At 36.1% G+C, this 21,781-nt stretch overlaps 1 protein-coding gene and 1 pseudogene across 8 annotated transcripts in view; one reads left to right on the top strand and one right to left on the bottom strand.

Moving 5' to 3' along the window:
- Kansl1 (KAT8 regulatory NSL complex subunit 1) overlaps positions 1 to 21,781 on the top strand; it is a 189,935-nt gene that overhangs the window by 99,053 nt on the left and 69,101 nt on the right. The window lies entirely within an intron of this gene.
- Positions 16,698 to 17,360, bottom strand: LOC113196353 (SIN3-HDAC complex-associated factor pseudogene; annotated as a pseudogene).

Raw genomic sequence — 21,781 nt, 5'->3', positions numbered from 1 at the left:
ATTATATATTATATATGTATGTATGTATATATTATTTGAAGCGAGATAAAGGGGGGAAAGGGAATGCAGTGATGAATAGGTTGGTTTGGGCCTAACTCTGAAAGTGTGATAGTTCTGCAAAAACATTGACTCAATTATGAAGATATATTAGGAAGACATTTTGGGCAAAAGAAAGAACAGGTGCAAAAAACCTTAGGGACAGAGCCTGCTTACTTGCCTGGAGTACTCACAGCAAGCAAGCCAGTAGAACTTCAACAACTAGTAAAGGGAAAATAGGAGGTAATGTCATTTGTAAAGGGAGGCTGATGTAGGTGGAGACAAGTTGTGAGGAAGACTATTTTAAAGATTGTATCTCTTAGGTTTAGGTGGAGACCAAGTGCCTCCTTGAAACAGAGAATTAACATCATCTGACAGTTTGAGAAGAAGACTAACTGCTGAGGACAGAAATGAGGGTGGGGAGGCTGTTGTAAAGAGAGATTGGTGGCTTGGGCCAGAATGATTGTGTTGCGGTAGAGTTTGTGAGGATTAACATGTGATTGTGCATGTATTTTGAAGGCAGAGCAGGTAGGATTTGCTGATGGACTGGTGTTATGGACTGAGTTGTACAAGAGAACTGAGTTTTAGGTCTTGGCATGTGAATGGAAGGTATTGCTGTATATTGAGATATACTGAAATGGGAAGACTTGGAATTGTAGGTTGGGGAAGGGGAGAAGATTAATAGGAGTTCATTTTATATTTTTATGATGAAGATAATGAGATGCTGAAAGATCATTCTCTCTTAGTTAGCAAAACAGAGTGAAACCTAATGTAAATTATAGGCTTTTGACAATAATGAAATACTAGTTTTGGTTAATCAGTTGTAAAAAATGAACCAGAGTAATAAGGAAACTTGGGTAGGGGTATGTGGACATTCTCTGTGCTTTTCACTGAATTTTTATTTTGCGGGGGCAGGTACTGGGAAATGAATTCAGGGTGAGTTGACCCCAATGACTTGCATTCCCAGCCCCCCTCCCCTTTGAGACAGGATCTCCCTAAGTCATTGATATTAGCCCTTTATCTTATATATTCCTGTCTCAACCTCCAGAGTAGTTTGGATTATAGATAGGCGTGCTCCACCATATCCAGCTCAATTCTTTTTTAAAATCTAAAACTACTTCAAAATATAAAATCAACTAATTTAAGAAAATCAGTCATGATGGTTTATGCTGTTTTCTCTGAGCTTGGTTGTTGCCAGGGATGTCTTCTTTTGTGACAGCATGCTACAACTCCAAATCAGATCTGTTTAATTGCCCAGTCACTTTTGAATTAATGCCTTAGGCAAAGTAAAAATACCCCTCTTTACAGCATTCTTGCCATATTTTTTGTCTTGGACATCACAAATATATTTTTGTTCAAAAAGTGACTTATAATAGTAAATGACGTGTAAGAAATAGCAGAACCATAATTGACAGGAGACTTGAAAGCATGATTTCACTATTCTTTGTTTTTTTTGTTTAGTCGCCTACTTGTACATTCCTAAGGTATCTCTTGGGCTTTATGTACCAGTCACCAGTGGTTCCTTTAAGGGTATACATCTAGGAGGGTTTTTTTTTAATATTTATTTTTTAGTTATAGTTGGACACAATAACTTTATTTCATTTATTTATATGTGGTGCTGATGATCGAACCCAGGGCCTCGCACGTGTTAGGTGAATGCTCTACCACTGAGCCACAGCCACAGCCCCTCTAGCAGGTTTTTAACTTTCCATCTTTATGCTTTTTGTGTGGAGGTTGAGTTTAGAGTGAATAGTGTATCATTTTGTTTTGAATACTGTATCTTTTTTTTTTTTTTAATCATTACACTTTGGACACATGTACCAAAATGTCACACTTACCTTACAAATACATATAACCACTATGTGTCTATCTGGTGAAGGCTAATACATGTCACTTTCATTGAAAAATTGTCCCAAACTCTTACAAAGGAAGTGACTAGACTTTAAGACTCTGACTTGCCATGGGCTGCAGGAAATCAAAGGTAGCATAAATCTGATCCATTTCAAAGGTTTGCTCTGGCATCCTGAGTAAGGAGTTGACTACATAGTTAGGGGCATCAAAGTATCCAGGATCCCAGAGAAAAGGAGTTATGGTACTTTTCATACAGGGATGTTTAAAATGCAATTTTAGGGCAGTATGTACCAAAAGGGGGACAGCACCAGGATTTTAGACACTTTGCTTGGGACCGAAACTCCATGGCTTGTACCCCTTGAAGGTATATGTCTGTTGGGTGAGGAAAGGTCTACTGGACCCTGATTATTATTATTATTTTTTTAAAAAAAACCTCTAGTTTCTTTCCCTCCTGTCTGACCTTTCTTATGCCAGATTATTGTATGGTCTTTGTGTTTTTACATGGGCACTTTACAGCACTTTACAGCTTATAATGACCTTTCCATATCCATTTTCTAGTTGGATTCCCCTGGCAAACTGAGGGATGGAGTCTTGGGCTAGTCACCACCTAAGGCTTAGACATGTGAAGCACTGGAGCAGGTGGCTTCAGGGCATTGGGCCCCATTGAAGGTTGCCCCAGCTCCACTGTCAGCTCCTCAGTGTATAAAAAGCACCTCAGCTTCAGGATGGGTGCCTGTCACTCAGAGGTGTTCAGGGGATAACACTTTGATTGGCTTATGTAAAATGAAGTAATTCAAGCAATCCAGAGGCTCCTATTGAATCTGGATTATTTTTATAGCAAATCCTAATTATTTTATTATTTCATTTGTGATCAAATCAGCATGTATCTTTGAGAGGGATTCTTTGTTAAAAAAATAATCACAATAACAGGTTTTTTTTAACTGAAAATAAATTAATTTCTCCATAGTCTAAAAGCTAGTGTGCAGATTTTCTCCTTTGGCTTTTATGTATGAATTTTTATAATTGGTTGGTTCAAATCGGGATCCAAACAAGGTCCCATATATTACATTTATTGTTTGTCTCTTAAATCTCATTCAGTCTGTTAACAGTTCCCCATCCCCATTTATTTTTTTTTTTAAATAGGTTTGTTTATCATGTACTGTCTTCCACATTCTGAATTTGGTTTTTCCCTGTGGTATAGTACCAAGTTCTTCTGTCTTACCATTTCCTGTATGCTAAAATATATCTAGAGATTTGATCATTAGTTTCAGATTGGCAAGAATATTTCTTAGGTGGTGCTGTGTACTACCTATTACATCTAAAAGGCAAACAATATCATTTCTATTTTGTGGGGCTAAGGCTTATCTGTGGGTTAAGGGGTTGTCCACCTGGTTTATCCAGGGTTTCTCCTGTTTGTGGCTTGAGCAGCTGTCTAAGCCATAAACCGAATATGGATTCGGTTTCTTTCAGACACCGAGAGGTAAGAAGTGAAGTGACTGATGCCCGCCCCCCCCCCGCTCCCCCTTTCTTTCTTTTCGAGGTGGTGGGTACCAGGGATTGAACCCAGGGGCGTTTAACCACGGAGCCACATCCCCAGCCCCTTATATATATATTTTTTGAGATAGTTATCCATCCCTAAGTTGCTTTAGGTCCTTTGTAAGTTACTAAGGCTGCTCTGGAACTTTCGATCCTCCTGCCTCAGCCTCCCAAGATGGATTATAGATATGCACCACCTCTCACAGCTGCTTTTTCTTTTTCTTTTTTTAATATTTATTTTTTAGTTGTAGGTGGACACAATACCTCTTTCTTTCTCTCTCTCTCTCTCTCTCTCTCTCTCTCTCTCTCTCTCTCTCTCTCTCTCTCTCTCCCCCCCCCCCTTCCTTCCTTCCCTTCTTCCCTGAGGATCGAACCTGGGGCCTCACATGTGCTAGGCAAGCACTCTACCAGTGAGTTACAACCCCAGCCCCGCAGCTGGTTTGTTTTTTTTTTTTTTTTTAAATATATTGATAGAAGATCCTGTCACCAATAGCAGTAATTCGGTAAATATGTTATGAAACTACTTATTTGTATCCTGAATTATGTATGTATGCAGAAAATGGAAAAACAATGTGAGGTAGATAGATTTATCTGACTTGTAATTACATGACTTTTCCCCCTTTTATTTTTAAAATAGGAGTTCTTTTTGTTACAAGTATTTATGAGAGTGTCTGGGTCAGGGAAATTCTCAGGGTTAATCATTTCTAAAAGTAAATTGTCACCAGCTGGCTGGGGTGGCAACTAAAAAAACCCACACAAACACAGAAATACATTTTATACACTGAATAGGGGTCAGGGATGCCTTGGAAACCTCAGGTGTCAGCTCCCATGCTGGGAGGCAAGAGAGAGAGCATACCCCAAGCCCCTCTATTTATTTAGGGGAAAGACATTTGATACAAAATCCCACCCAAATAAGGCAAGAGATTGGGTTTTGAAGGGTGGAGTTTTTTTGCTTGTTGATGTCTTGTGGTCAGCAGATTGACATCTTGGAAAGCCATTCCCATTTCAGGTGCTGTGTGAGATCAGGCTGAGGGAGAGAAAAGGCATGCACAGCCCAATCAGGCAGTTTAGTCAGGCCAGTCCCCTCATATGCTCAGTGCACATAGCTCACACACACAGCCCATAGATGGCTCAAAATAATTCAAATAAAATTGGTAGAACTGTTATTTCCAAGAACCCCCCTTAACCCTCTCAGTATTTCCAAGCATAATTGAATGTTTTTGAGAATTACGTTCAAGCCTTGTATGTTACTACCACTAGTGTGAGACATCATCTCTAGCAGTAGTCAGAAAGATAAGTAATATACTAGATACATTAAATGGCAACAAGTTAATCAAAAGACATTAAATGGCAACAAGTTAATCAAAAGCTGTATTGTTTCACCTGACTTTAGTTAGAATCTAGACAAATATCACAGGTACTTTAACATACGATAAGGAAGGGGAGAGAATTCATATTGTTCTTAAAATGCTGTACTCTTGTGCCAAGGTATTACATATATACGTGATCCCAAGTCACCACAACAGTCCTTTTAAGTTAGATAGTACCCCCATTTTACAGATGAAGAGACTGAGACTCTGAGGTAGGGGGAAGAAAACTTGCTCAAGATTGCATGTAAGCTTGTCATTTGAACCGATTCGCATAACTTATCTCATTTCAACACTGCTCTTATACTCTTGAATTGCTGCCTGTCTCATATTTCATTTAGTTAAGAAGTACACCTCCTTTGTTACCTTTAAATATAGTTACAGCTATCTGGTAAGATTTAGCGCTTCAAAATCATGGACGTAGATATTTCTATACATTGCATGGAATTGCATGGTGTAGATTTATATACTTTATAAAATTGTTCTACTTATCTAGACCCCAGTGACGAAAGCTTGGAGTTCTTTCATTTTAAACAGTTTTGTACAGAGTCTCTATAATTGTTCTGTCTGGAGCTGGAGCCCAGCCCTGGTTCTATAATAAAATTTGCTCTGATATTCGGATACTGTTCATACTGGGATGCCTCAACAGTTTGATTCTTTAACTGTTAATGGCTTTATGAAAGAGGGCTTTGATATTTGGATGGTTCTTTTTCAAAACTATTTTTTAGCTTTCCACTTAGAAATGGTACTTTTTTGAATTGAATATTATTTCTTGAGTTTTTTCCTCCTTCCATCTTCTGCAGAAACAAAGAATGCTCTGCATAAAATATCAGAGTTTTAAATATGTATAGGCTTTAACTATTTGTGGAAATAGAGAAATGAGTCAAAGATGTAGGTAAAGAGCTTAAGTTGATTTTTTTTTTAAATATAGCTTTATAGTTAAACATAGTAGTTGGATTCATCCCGACAAAATCATAAATTTGATTGGTTCTTTTTAAAGGTGAAATTTCATGTGGTATATTTATGTATATACACAAGGTGATTCTTAAAGGAATTCATTCTGCTTAAACTGATTTTAAGGAATGACTTGGTTGTCAGCTTTTCTATCCCAGCTGTCATCCTATTAACAAAATTTCCAATATTATTCAATTATCCTATAATAGTTTGATTCCAGAGATGCTGGACCTCTCTCTGGCTCTAATGAAAAAATTTCATCAATTTCAAAATATGGTCTCTGGGACCAGCACCTAAGAACTTGTTAGAAATTAGGGGACTCTACCTCAAGTTTCCTGGTTGAGAAATTCTGAGTGTGGGGTCTGTCAACCATTATTTATAACACACAGGTTTAAAGTTTGACCTCTAGTGTAGGGTTTCCAACTTGGATTACTTCAGAAGATAAAGCATAGAATGCAAATGAATCAGATTTTCAGAATGGGAATGACTTTGAAGTTAAGATCATATGCCACATCTGAAGAGATCAACTGTAATTTAGTAGTAGTAGAGAGACTTACAGACCCCAGATTGATAGATATTGTCTTTATAATAGCTTCTACACCACTGGCAACCATCTGAAAACCTTTTTTTTTTTTTTTTTTTGGGTGGTACTGCAAATTGAACCCAGGGCCTTGTGCATGCCAAGCAAGCTCTCTACCAACTGAGCTATATTCCCCAGTCCCTCTGAAAACATTTTGACATAGTTGTAGAAACCAAAGAAAAACAAATAAGACAAACATGGGAAATGTGACACTAAGTTTGTCATCTTTTATGTAGAAGCTTAAAGTATTTTAAAACTTGCCTCATATCACAGATTATCCTATGATAAATTGTAGGTATATTTTTGGTCATGGGATAAAGGATGGTTTTGATAAATAGGTTTTCCAGAAGAAACTGCTATCTTTCATCAGTAGTGTTTCTCTGAAACCTAACAAAGTATAATTGTTTAACATATTTTAACAAATTAACAAAGCATAATTGTTTAACATAGTATAATTGTTTAAAACTTTTTCAATTTAATAGGCAAACAGGCATTCTTTACACTTATTACTTTGATTTACTAATGTACTTCTATAGTTTCCTTTATATTTATTTGCCATTTATATTTTTTTGTAAAGCTATAAGTACCTATGTCTTTTTTTAGTTAAAGCTACAAGTACTGATGTCTTTGAGTTATTTAAAAGGGCTTTTGCGGTTAAAAAAAAAATGTTTGTTATAATGCAAATTGCCTTTCCTAGCTTTTATTTGTCTTTTAGTTTATATGTTGTTTGAAGAATAGAAGTTTTAAATTTCTGTAGTCAAATCCATCAGCCTTTGCTAAATGTCCCTAAAAATTTCCATTGGGATTTGAATTCGAATTAGATCAAATCTATAATAACTCACAATAAAGATTTTTGGTTGACTTCCCAGGCATGCACATAGTTACTACTGTGAACCCTGTGAATAGGATACTTGCTTCCCCACCACTAAAATCAACAGTATCCATTCATTTAATAAACATTTATTGAATGCTTGCTGCATATAGAGAGACTGTTCAGTGTTGGGAATACATCAGTGAGTAAAACTAATACAAATTTTTACTCTTGAAACTTGCATTGCTGAAGGGAGTCAGTGCACAAGTAAATATATGATGCCAAGTTTTAAGTACTGCAGAGGACAATTAAAACAAGGTGCAGGAGGGGCTGGGATTGTGGCTCAGAGGTAGAGTGCTTGCCTAGCACCTGTGAGGCCCTGTGTTCGATCCTCAGCACCACATAAAAAATAAAATAAAGATGTGTCCATAAAGTAAAAAATAAATATTTTAAAAAATATTTATTTAAAAAGGGTGCAGGAAAGCAGTGATTGGTGCTAGAAGCTACAGTAGCAACTTTATTATTTTTGTATTGGTTAAAGAGGATTTTTTTTGATAAGGGACATCAAGGAAGTAAGGGAGAAGGTCCAAGGATATCTGGGAGATGAAAGTGTTCAAAGTTGAAGAGTCAGTACAGTAGCCAGAAGTAGAGTGTCTGGGCTGTTAAAGGTACAACTAGTAGTCTGGAGTGGCCAGAATAGAGTGACAGTACATGAAAAATAGTCATAAACTTTATAGGTTTTCAGCAGGAGGGGTGACATGATCTGATCAGATTTTTAAATGATGTTTTGGCTGCTTTTTTGAGGCTACAAAGTTCTGGAGGCAGGAGGATCACTGAGGAGGAGGATGCCACTTCCAGGTGAGATATGGTGGTTGCTTGGTTTCAGGCTCCAAAGAGGTCTGAGAATGGATGTAATTGAAGGTAGAGTGGGAGAGAGGTGGGGAAAAGGGAGTGTTTTACCTTGAAAAACTGCAGAACCAAGTATGTTGATTTTGGGGGTGGGGTAGGGGTTGATATATATATATATATATATAGATAGATATATATATATATATATATATATATATATATATATTTATTTTTTTAAACCAAGGAAGGGAAAAACTAGGAAAAGCAGATTTTTCAAGGAATATAAGAAATATACTTTTGTGACATTTCTTATAGGCAACTTTGTGGCCTTTTTCTGTGAAAACTACTTGCATAGTTTCCTTTCCCCTGCCCCCTTCTGGGACTTTATGATAGTCAGCTATTGCCTGGAAGAAAAGATCTTTGCAGGGTTTTGGTGTTTGCAAGTAAATAACTTAATGGATTTCCCTCAGTATATAGCTTGTTGCCTTTGGATTCCTACTTTGAACTTTATAACTCTTACTGAGTGAAGCCTCTGGCCAATTTGCTGATACTTGATGTTGTGCAGATGTCCCGATCTGAGGAGGGATCTTCTGATTACGTCACATTGCTTTTCTGTTATGAGAAGAGTTACTTATTGAATAATCTGATGCAGTCTGTAGTTCTTTCCCTGCCAGTTAATAACCACCTTTTATCATTTGATCATCTGTATTCTCATTGCCAACTTAGTATCCTAGGATAGCAAATACAGTTGTAGTTGTCTAAACTTATTTCATTGAAATTTAATGAAAAATTTAAACTTTGCTGGGGGGGATTGATAGCAAGAAACCTTCCCTCTCTTTAGTTATTGAAGACTGCATATGGTACAATAGTTGGAAATGGAAGTCTATCTTTTCCTCATTTGTTCCTACTTTTATTTATATATGTATATATTTCATCTTAATTGCTTTTGGTTATTGGAAATTTCTGTAGATATTCAGGTATTCAATATTAGTTTCTGTTATTCTTTAAAATTTATATTTTAATGAATATGAAAAGGAGAGTTGAGGGAGTACAAATTGATTTCAGTAATTATCTGCTTAAGCTAGAAAAATGATTTTTCAAAACCTAGTGCTAGTTCTTTCTGTTCCATCATAAGTATGTTCTCCCAGGCTGGGATTGTGGCTCAGCGTTAGAGCACTTGCCTAGCGTGGGTGGGACCCAGGTTCGATCCTCAGCACCACATTAAAAATAAATAAATAAATAAATAAAGGCATTTTGTTGTGTCCATCTACACCTAAAAAATAAAAAAGTATGCACTCCCATTTTATGCAGTTTAATATGTATGTATTTATTTCTTGATTAAACTCATCCATTTATGACTTTATTTTTTAAATACATACATGATGATATTGTACAATTAAGCAGTTATTACTACCAAGATCATCTCCATCCTATATTGTAAGTTGTCATTTTTCTTGCTTTTTTTTTTTTTAAGTTGTTTTGCTTGTGTTTGCCTAAGAAATTATAAGGTTAACAGATATAGTCTTTGTGTAGGGCAGAAATGTGAAGGAAATCGCAAAACATGTATTTGCTGCTTCTAAATTTTCCCCAGGAAATCTCTAGGTTACCTTCAGTTATCTTTAAACTTTACAAAAGCTGTCTATAGAGCTTGGATTTTAAACATTGTATTACTAATATTCATATCTCATTTCATGTAGTTTATTTATTTTCCCTGTATCACTGAATAGATATACCATAATTCATTCACACTTCTCTTGCTGTGCACTGGAATACCTCCTACCCCAGTTTATTTAACTTAAAAATAATGACCAATGCTATTATTCTGAACGTATTTGAACTTGCCTTCTGGTATATGTGCTAAAGATTTTGGGGGTGAGTTCATACTCCTGGTTATACTCCCATGGATATATAGTATACCATTCTGTGGTTAAGTATGCAAATCCTCAGTTTTACAGGATGAAGACTATTCTTTTATGTATTGCTATCTAACAAATCATCTCGGCCTGAGTGGCATATGATAGCTATTGCATTTTAGTATATTCTGTGAATCAGAATTCTGGGTACAGTTAGAATGGCTTGTCTGTGTTCAGGATTCTTGGCCCTTGGTTGGAAAAATCCAAAGGCCTGGGATGGAAATGGCTGGGACTAGAGAATCTATTTCTAAGATGATATCATCACTTATAAGCCAGACACCTTTTCTGGGATGATTAGAGAAGGCTTTGCAACCCTGGGACCCTGACATTTACATCAAGGTAGTCTCAGGGTTATAAGTTTTCCTACATGGATCTTTGTATTCAGGGGACAAAATAGAAGCAGTGTGTTCATTTAATCTATGCTGTGATGTCACCCAATATTCCTTCTACCATATTTTGTTGACTGAAGCAGACATGAGCCCTCTCAGTTTCAAGAAGAAAAGGCTCTATGTTTTGATGAGGAGTGTCAAGGAATTTGTATCCCTGTTTTAAAATACATTAAAATACAATTTTTTGTTTTTATACCTTTAAATAAAATGTATTTTTAACAGTATTATAGTACTACTATTGATGACCGAAATTATTTTGAATTTTTGAAAAGCTGCAACCATGGTTTTTTAAATACAAAAATAATATAATTACATAAAGTAAATCTTCAATATTAAATTGAAAGAAAAATGTGCAACTTTTTCATGTTATGGAGTTATTTTGGAGGACTGAAGAGAATTTGGAGAACTATTAATGAAAATTTTTTAGTGGTTAAGATTGAAATTGCATTCTATTTATATGGGTAAAGGGAGCCACTGATAGAGGCTGAACAAAAAGTGTCACAGGATGAAAAAGAATCGACTTAGCTGTTCCTGATCTACTTTTAGTATTCCGTCTTAGCAGAAAACATTGTTATAGTTTTAATGTTTCCTTTGAAAACTATATGTATTAGGCTTTATTATTATAAAGTCTGAGATACTACTTTTTGATTTGAAGTTGGTTTTGATTCTCATTCTGCCTAAAGTCTTGACAGTCTTAAATACGTAATTATTTATGTAAGAAAAAAAGAGAAGGGAGGTGGGGGGGAGAGACTTGGTTTCTGAGTGTTTCTCTTTTTTAATGATTTCTAAAATTAGTAATATGAGTTATAAATTTAACCAGAATATATTCAGTGAATGAAACTTTCTGTTTCAACCCTTCATACTCCTTTTCTGTTTTAGTGCATTGTAAGTACTGTGGGGGATAACTTATTCTTCAGTAGATCTGTGGCATTTGCTTGGTGTTATTAGCAGCTTAAGTTTTTTATGGTCACCTTCTATGATGACCCAAGAGATAGATCCCTGAGAAAACTTTAAACATGGTCAGTTTGATGTTTAGTAGTGTCTTTATTATTTCTGCCCCATCACAGTGATTCTCCGTTGCCTTCCCTGGAGCTGTTTGGATTATTCAAATTTAATTTGGAGATGAGCAAGAATATCCTGCAAATTTGTTCTTCATTCATTATAAAATAGTTAACATTTAGTTTGTTTGTTAATATTAATATCAAATATTAATATTTTGTTCATTGTTTAGTTTGGAATCACTTGTGTTCTCTGAAAGCTATGTATGCCATCATATACACCTCTAAAATTGTCTTTTTGTGTAGAAGGTGTACTTTCCTTGGGGTTTCTGTTTGCTTTCAGGAACAGTACAGTGGAGGATGAGTTGTGCTCTCTACATACAGCTTTTTGCTGTCATCTATCTGTGCAAGAACTGGCTTATAACTGCCTTTTGCTCTTTAAAATACTTTTTCCCCTTAAAAATGTAGCTAAGTTTGTAAAAAAAAAAAAATTGAACAATTCAGAGGTCTTTAGTACAGGGTTCAGGGGAGATGGACCTAGACCTGGACAGATTCTTTAGATTCTTTAGAGATTATATAAATTAAAAGGAGAAAGTGTAAAAAAAATTGTTTTAAGCCTCATTTGGACAGGATCTTTATGGTATAATTCATAACTTTTGTTGGGGAAGATATTTGTATTTCTTTTAAAATACTGCTGCATTTGTCTGAACTTCATTGGGATTAAGACTTCTGGGAAACCAATTACCTGTCCACCTCAGTTGACTGTCAGCTGTCAATCAAGGGTCTTATGGCAGTTAATCAGACATTTTCATTTTATCTAGTTAAATAATTAGCCATTCCTTTTTTCCTAAAAATATTCCTAATAAGAATTTGTCTTTGCATTAATTAGTAGACCTTCTCCCTTGCTTACAGATTGTAGTAAAATACTGGCATATAGTCATAAGAGAACTGTCTGGGGAAAAATACTTTTAATTATATCAACAATTTGGAACTCCAAGGGGGGATTTAAAATATATATTAGTTTATATATTTATATTTTAGTATATATATTTTAGTTGTAGTTGGACACAACACCTTTATTTTATTTATTTATTTATTTAATATCTTTATTTTTATTTGTTTATTTTTATGTGTGCTGAGGATCGAACCAAGGGTCTCGCTCGTGCTAGGCAAGCACCCTACTGCTAAGCCACGATCCCACAAATCCCATGGGGGGGGATTTTGATAGTGTCTTTGGTTCAGTGGTAGACTGTTTGCCTTACATACACAAGGTCCTGAGTTCAATCTCCAGTACTGCCTAGGACCACCCCCAAAATACCCCATTCCCATTGGGAAAAATGTTTTTCTAGTTTTAATTCAGTAAGTCAGGAAATCTGTATCCTCTTTCATCTTTAGAATTTTTGATAATCAGATTATTTTAGAACTAGATGTTCTAGAATTGTCAAGTTGCTGAGGGTCTATTTCCAAGCAAATTCTGAGTCTAATTGTAGACAAATTAATAAATACTTAGTTCAATAATTCATCAGCTTATAGGTGAGTAACTTCATCAAAGAGAGACAGAGCACACTTTGACACCAGTTGTTCATTACTAATTTTGTATGCACATTATTTAATAAAGTAACATGCCTTAATGTATGAATGAAATATTTAATCTCCCAAACATTTGGGTAGAATTTTAGAACTGGAAGGACCCTTGTGATAAGACACTGAGTTTTGCACAAGTAGAAACTTGAAAGCTATGCAGATGTAGAGTAGATTGCTGGTTTGATTTCCTTTAAAATGGGGGAATTCTTTTTACTCACTGTTCCATTTTGGTGATCAGTTTATGTTTTCTTGTTATAGTTCCTACTTATCAAGATAAGAATAGATCTTAAGGCAGATTTTTAAAATATTTTAATTAGGGGAAAATGTCAAACAGTAATAGTCTTTCTGTGGAGCAGTAAAATATTTTTTGAAATTTTGAAGATTGTTTTTTATGCCCCCAAAGTAATTTTAAACATTAGCATGTAACTTTTAGCTTGTTTAACTCTTATCAGCTTGCCCTAAGAGCTTGTCAGATTGAGTTGAACTAGAACTCTGGGCAAGTTGTTGAATATTTCAGGGGACCCCCCCCCCCCACACACACACACTTATTTTTTGTACCAGAAATTGAAGCCAGGGGCTCCTAACCACTGAAGTACACCCCCCCCCCTGCCTGCCCCTAATTTTGAGATAGGGTCTTGCTGAGTTGCTGAAGCTGGCTTTTGAATTTGCAACCCTCCTGCCTCAGCTTCCCCAGCTGCTAGGATTACTGGTGTGTGCCACTACACCTAGCTTAGGTCCCATTTTGGTTTCACTTTGCTCATTTAAAAATTGAGAGACTTAGCTGGGCGCATTAGGGTACACCTGTAATTCTAGTCACTCAGAGAATTGCAAGTCTTAGACCAGCCTCAGCAACTTAGCAAGACCCTGTCTCAAAAATAAAAAGGGGATGTGGCTCAGTGATAAAGTGCCCCTAGTCACCACCCCAGTCACCACCCTCCCCCAATTTTGAGATGCTTAAAGATAATTCTGAAGTTTCTTTCAGTTTTAAAGTTCAATCACCTTTTGAAAGGGTATTTTAGATTTTGACTTGGCATTATGATTTAATCAAGATCCTAAAACTTAAAGTCTCCCAAGTCTTCCAAGACTTAAAGTCTAGGTAAGAAAGATTTTATATATCTAAGGAATAGAATTTTACTGAAGTATCTAGAGTGAATTAAGTCTTGCAAACATTTATCTGGGTATATCTATTCTTCCCCCATATGTTGCATATTCAGGATATGTTTTGTGCTGATGGTTACAGGTTTGTCACATCTTGTAAATCAAGCACCTTGAAGATTTTTTAGTTCAAAACACTAGTTCTAAGGATGAGAGAACTGAACTATATTTAAAGGACTTTATTTGCACATGATCTACAATAAGATAAACATTTGAGCCTATAAAAATATAATAAATAATAATACAATAAATAAAATAAATATAGATAATACACGATATAATATATATTAATATATAATGACAATAATAAATACCACAAAATACCAAGGGTCACTGTCCCTTCATTTGTGACAACCAAAAATGTCTTCAAATATTGCCAGGTATTCTCTGGAGAACAGAAGCACCCAGATTAAGAATAGTGGGTGAAATCAAGTTATATTCTTAGAAACATTAGAAATACTTTTGAAGGGAGGTCATCTTTCTTATGTTTATGTAAAGTTCTGATGTTTAGATGATAGAGAGAAAGGTTAATTCCTGGAATTCAGTGGCCTTTTTTTTTTGTCTTCCATATTCTTTATAGTTCCATTTCACTTATTCATGTTTAAAATTCTCTGATTTACCTTTTTTATTGAAGTGTTAATTATGAAAATAAAACACACTTAGCAATTTAAAACAGTACAGAGGGCTTTAAAATAAAAGTCTCACAAAACATTTGTTTAAAAGTCTTTTTGTTTTCACATGCATTCATTTTTGGCATTTTTCTTTATTAACTATACTTGCATCATTGGGGATTGAATTTAGGGGATGCTCTACCACTGAGGTCCCCGGAGTGTTTTGTTTTGTTTTTAGACAGAGTCTCACTAAGTTGCCCAGGCTGGCCTTGAATTTCCAATTCCCGTGTCTCAGCCTCCCAAGTTGCTAAGGTGTTTTGTTCTTTAAAAACCCAAATAGGAACATGCTCTGAAATTAGCTTTTCAAACTATGGTGTATTGTAGATGTTGTTTCAGGGTAGTATGTAAAGATCTAATTCATTCATTTTGTTTTGTTTTTCTAGTACTGAGGATTGAATCCAGGGTCTCACACATTATAGGCAAATGTTCTAGCACTGAACTTTTACCTCCAGCCCTTTTATTTTGAGGGTAGGGTCTTGCTAAGTCGCCAAGACCTTGAACTTGGAGACATCCTGCAAGACAAGCCATTCTTAATGATTGTATAATATTTCTTTTAGTAATTATTGAATGTACTTAGCCATTTGCCTTTGGAAAACATGATTGATTTCATTTACCCTAATAGTAAACATCAATGTATGGTGCTTTTATTTCTGTGGGATGAAATCCCAAAGTGTTGTAATTGGTAACTAGATGCTACCAGATAATTTTCCAGAAAATGAACGTTTCTGATTTCTGGGTTTCTTCTGATCTTTAAGAATGCTTCCTGATGTGGTGATTATGTGACGTCTTTAATCACTTAATATTTATTTTGTATGTTCATGAAATAGGAATTCCTCCTCCCTATCAAATGTATGGTTGGTTGTGTCAATGTCAGCAATTAAATAGAGCATTCTTTCCTCTGAGATGATGAAACTTAAAATCATGAGATTGAATATGGACACTTAGGAAGTGCCATCCTGAAGACTTGCACATAGTTTAACATTTTTAAGAGTGTGTTTTCCACGGTGTGGTAATGCTTTGGTACTATTCATATAAGATCTCATCTATCCCACCTACTCACCTCTTCTCCAAGAGGAGATTTCATTCTGCTTGAAAAGTTTCACATACATTAAAATCTTTTTTTTTTTTTTTTAAAGAGAGAGGAGGGGGGGGGAGAGAGAGAGAGAGAATTTTATTTATTTATTTTAGTTCTTAGCGGACACAACATCTTTGTTTGTATGTGGTGCTGAGGATCGAACCCGGGCCGCACACATGCCAGGCGAGCACGCTACTGCTTGAGCCACATCCCCAGCCCCCATTAAAATCTTTAACAAATATTAATATGAAGGAAGGTGACACAGGATGCAACACATACAGTCAAGCTTCTCTCTATATAATTAGAAATTACTTCCTCCGTCAAGGTATTTCCATCAAAAAGCTCAGTCTGTCCTGCTTAATAATCATCAGTAGTACAGGTTTGATTCATCAGAAAGTTGGAGAGACTCAATTATATCAAAATTATTAACAACTACCTCTAGGGGCAAGACATGTTATTGAGTTATGACAAATCTATTAACATGAGGGAAAACAAGTGTAGCCAGCCATCTTTAAAAAAATGCCCCTACCACTGCTTCTCAATATAGAAAGACTAAAAACTACATATGGTTTATCATACAACAAATCCCATCTGTGTCCCCTGAAATTCCCCTAATTTAATTCATTAGAAGGGGAATATTAAAAAAAAAAAAAAGACTTAAAGAGCACTTTACAGCAGCATTCAGCTTTCCTATGCAATACTCAGCATCTTAAATATTATGTACACTTCTTTTTTCTTTTAGTAAGCTAGACACTGGCTTCAAAGTTTATGGGACTGGAGGAAAAAATAACCCATTCAAAACTATTCTAGAAAATTGTCTTTTGGCAGAATAGCAGGTATCCAAGTTAAAAATAGTAAGGTCAGTTTGTTGCTTTGTGGTCTTTTCAAAATTTAAGTCATTTTTGTTCCCCTTCTACATAAACCTCAGTCACCACTCCTGAGTGGAGATGGGCAGAGGTTCGGGCCTCTGCTCCTCTGGCTTCTCTGCAGCTGTTTTCTTATTGCTGCAGCAAGGCTTGAATAGATGTGTGTCAATGAGGACTTCTCCAAAACGGCCTTTGTAGATAATCCCACAACAAATTTTCTGTCTTTTCCAGTAAGATCTAAAAAGGAAAAAACTGGTGTTCTATTAGAGCCAGAAGCCATTTCTGTATCTGAGCCATCGTCTGACTGGTTACTATAACAAGGAGATTGAGCTGGGGAGGCACTTGAGGTGGTACTGTGAGCATCAGAATAGTGACGTTTAAATTCCTTCTGCAGTTTACTGATCTGGTTGCTTTTTATCCTGTTTCCAGATAGAGTTTTTACTTTCTTTGGTTTCAAAGTAGTCTTTAGACTAGGTCCTGCCCTTGCGTCTACCACATGATTCTAGTTTTTTTTTTGAACCTGCTGGTAACTTCTTCCATCTTTTCACAAGCAGAACACAGGCATTACAGATGTCTCCTGAACGAGTCTCATGCAACCCAAAACAGCTCTGGAAGTCCTTTTCATAACGTTTACTATCGGTGAATGGAGAACTGGAGGACTTAGCTCTGCAAATACAGCAACCTTCTATACTTTGGTACATCTTTGGCTTGTGAAAACCAAACATCTTTTCTCTGGGCAAAAGCCTTCCCAAAACTGCCGATCCACGCGCAATAGCGTCCCCGAGGTGCGGAGTGCACACCAGGCCAACCCCCTCCAAGTGCTCCCTCCTCAACTCTAAGCCAAGTATTTGAAAGAATAATCATCTATGTTAGATGCTGTTGATTGGTTGAAGATGGTAAAGATTGGGAATTGGATAGTGGATTAGATGTCTGTGGTTTCCTTGTCTAGTAGTTTTAGTCCAGTAGTGGGGTTTAAAACCTGAATTGAATAAATAATGGAAGGAAAGTAATTAGAAATAATTAATATTTTCAGTAAAATGAAATTAAAAGGGAAAATTGGCAGTAATGTTTCCCATGGCTTATTGGAAGCTCAACTGTGCTGTTGATTAGAGGGCCCCTTTGTGTTTCCTCCTGGAAGGAATGAGCCTGACCCAGCCACTTTTTTGTATCACCTTCTGACAGTTCATCTTCCTTTTTCTACCTTTCAGAGTTTTTGTTTGGTTTCTTCTTGCATCATGTCCAGGATTTATAGTTGTATTTATAACCCAGATGAACTGGGAGAAAATGAGTCTGCATCATCTTCCCTAGAAATTCTTTTTAAGAACTTGATAAATTAACATACTAACATTTGGTTCAATTTCATTTTCTTGAAAATGTGTTGTTTCTAAACCTCAGTATCTCTTGAGTAATGGTTCTGAAGTACTTGGCATAAGAACTAAGAGGAGTGGTGTCTTGTTCATGCAGAACTGTAGGACTCACTTCTATTCTCTGAAGTAATTTTTATACTCACTGAAGTTGGAGCATCATTCCTGGAGGATGAGCATTAATAAGAACTTTTGTTCTTTGATTTTTTTCAATAACTAAGTGATGCTAGGTGATGGGACCAGGATTTAGAACTCAGTGTTTATTGATTTCTAATACCTTACTCTTTTCCAACAGGTGTATTTTATTTTGAAAGAGGAGAATAAATGTTTTTCTATAGGAATTCTATTACATACAGTTAGCCTATTGTGCTTAATGCAAAGATTTCTCTGATTGTTCCAGGGATGCCCACAAACAAGTTCTGTTTATGGAATATGGGGGTAGACAAGGAAAGGGAGGGCTCAGGCACTTACCAACTCTGTCAAAACATGTTCTTTTCTACTCTTTCACTCTTCTTTAAGTAGCCCAGGGCTAAGGAGTTGGGAAAATTATTGTTTTTTTTCCTCTTGATTTTAGTTATGATTGTTGTCATCTCTTGCTTAAATAAGTAAATTGGATCAAATAATGGCTAGTCTTTTAAGTTATAATTTTTTGAGTGAGTGGGATTATTGAGCTATATTATGATTTTAAAATTTTTTTGGTTGTAGTTGGACAAAATTTTTATTTATTTGTTTTCATGTGTGCTGAGGATCAAACCCAGCACCTTGCATGTGCTAGGTGAGCGCTCTACCACTGAGCCATAACACCAGCCCCTATTTTTTTTGTGTAGTTGTAGATAGACAGAATGCCTTTATTCTGTTTATTTTTATGTGGTAGTGAGAATCGAACCCAGTGCCCCACGTATGCTAGCCAAGTGCTCTACCACTGAGCCATAACCCCAGCCCCCTTATATTATGATTTTTGAAAGAGAAATTATCATACATATTATTCTAATCTCAGTTTGACTTTGGAGTTGCCACTCAGGGGCACACAACTACTGAGACACATTCCCAGCCCTTTTTTTGTATTTTATTTAGAGACAGGGTCTCACTGAGTTGCGTAGGGCCTCGCTAAGTTTTTGAGGCTGGTTTTCAACCTGTGGTCCTCCGGCTCAGCCTCCTGAGCTGCTGGGATTACAGGAGTGTGCCACTGCTCCCAGCTTCAGTTTGACTTTTGAAAGATTGTGAAATGATAACTACTCTAAAAAGATGGGCTCTCTGAGAAGTAAAATAGGCAGAAAATTGATTCATTCTGGAGGAACAGTTGCAAGTATCAGTAGTTTGAATAACTAAGAGACTTTGAGAGCCTTTCATTTTTAACTTTGTCATTTTGCTTTATTGTTGAAACATGACATGGTCCTATTCTCTAGTTCTGTGTGTGTGTGTGTGTTTGTGTGAATGTTGCTGGAGATCGAACCCAGGGCCTTGTACATGCAGGACAATCACTCTACCAACTGAGTTATATCGCCAGCACCTTGGGTCTTATACTGTAGGTAGGTCTTATACCTGTAGGTAGACCAGGGTTTTGTTTGAAATCATGCTTAAGTCCGGTGTCCAATCCTATAGCCAGCCAAGAACAGTAAACCACTTCCATACTTCCTTGTCTTGCCTTGTTTTTCTCTTGTTGGCATACTTCAGAGATTTCCTAGGCATTTTGAGTTTATCAGGCTGCAGTTGGGTGTTTTTGTGTGTGTGTGTGTGTTTTAAACAAAGTAAGGGATTAGATAAATCAGTTTCATATTTGTGTTTCCTGGGAATTGCTTATTCATAAAATACATGGTAGTGTCCACAAGGAAGTATATGAATCATATAGTTGAAGACCAATAATGTATATGACATAACTTGGAAATATAGAACATCTACATAACAAAATAACAAAAAATAAGAGGATTACACTAAGCTGGAAGAATACAAGTAATGAGTTGTGAGATTCAATATAAAAGACTTTTTCAGAAAGAGGTGGGTTTTGGGGTTAGAACATGCTCCCAGATATTTTCAGATTACACAAAACAAATTGACCTGAGTAGTCTGAGGGGCAGGGCTGGAGAATTATTTCATTGCTTTTATTGTACTTGACACAGTTGATAAAAAAGTTTGCCATGGAGAGGAGTTAAATTACCTCGATAGTTCTCTAAAGATTGGGTGTGTTTTAATACTTACTTCCACCTCAAACATGTAAAATGAAATGCACAAAAGCTCAAATAATTTATCAGCTGACCTACAGAAAAGTACATGTATGAAACTGAAGGTAGTTTAGAGGTGATTAGTTTATAAAATTAAAGTATAGACCTTGTTGCAGGGATATGGATCTATAAAATCTATAATGTGGGAAGTTCTAAAGAAATTTTCATTTGAAAAGAATCATTAAAAAATGACTTTATGACACTTGTCAGTAAATGGATGGATCTGGTGTCTAAACTAAGTGAAATAAGCCAATCCATAAAAAACAAAGGTTGAATGTTCTGATTTGTGTGTGCGAGGGGCCGGGGGCGGGGGGGGGTTGTAAAAGTTCAGTGGATTAGACAAAGGGGAATGAAGAGGGGAGGGAGTGGGGATAGGAACAGTGGAAAGAATCTTAACATGACTTTTCTATGTACATATGTGAGTGCATCACAGTGAATCTCCACATCATGTACATTTACGGAACTGGCATTGTAATTAGAACAAGCATACTTCATGTTTGTATAAATATGTCAAAGATACTCTACTTTCATATATAACTAAAAAGAACAACAAAAAAGATCATTAAAGAATGGTAGGGCCAGTGATTAGGATTACTTAACATAATTTCATAAAATTTAACAAGGATTACAGGTTCTGTGTGATCTGGCCCTACTTATCTCTGTCCATTGCCAATTTGAGCACACTCTTCCCAGTTCACCAGCAGACCTCCTGACTTGTAATACTTGTATTTATGTTATTTCTTTTGAGAGACATATCACAGACCTCCCCTTCTGTTTTTCTTGTTCTCTACCCCTGCTCCGTTCCCAGTGCCAGCTTGCCATTCTAATTCATGCTTTTGAGCTTGGTTTAAATGTTAGTACCAGAACAGTCTTTCCAGATCTTCCAATCTAATTGGACTTTATAGTTATTATCTCTTACATTTTATATGATTGTTTATTAACTTATGTCATCCCCACTAAAATCTAAACCTAATGAGCCACACAATTATTGTTTGTTACTATATCTGGCACCTATAGTAATCACTGGTACATTATAGTTGTGTAAATATTTGTGTAAATGGGAGGAGGGCAAGGGCAGAAGAGACCCATATGGGATTGAGTTTTTTCCACTGAATATACAAATCTTATTTTTTCATTAGCAGAAATAGTCTGGTTTAAATAATAAGACAAAGGGGTTAAGTTTAAGTTCAGTCCCTAGAGACTGTCAGGATGAGTCAGCAGTTTAGAAACAGCTCTGGTACATTTGTTTCCTGTTGCCACAAACTTGCAGAAAGCTGATGTAACCTAATTAGAGTGACTGATGGGAATGTGCTAAGAGAATGTTTGTCTAAGTTTGTTTTCTTGGGATTTATTTTACATAAGGGCTGTTTAATGCTGGTTAAATTTGGTTCTTTTTCCCTCTCCTGTATTTTATTTCTTCAACTCATTGTACGAGGTGGGGAAGGTAATGTTACTGATGTTGTGCTGATGTTGAGAATTATTACATAACACCCTACCATACTGGGGATTGAACCCTGAGAGTGCTCTACCACTGAGCTATACTTATACTCTCAGACCATTTTT

This window comes from Urocitellus parryii, chromosome 7 (genome assembly GCF_045843805.1).
Source record: "Urocitellus parryii isolate mUroPar1 chromosome 7, mUroPar1.hap1, whole genome shotgun sequence".
Taxonomy (NCBI): Eukaryota; Metazoa; Chordata; class Mammalia; order Rodentia; family Sciuridae; genus Urocitellus; species Urocitellus parryii.
The sequence above is the reverse complement of the archived record's forward strand: the minus strand, read 5'-3'. Positions and strand labels throughout refer to the sequence as shown.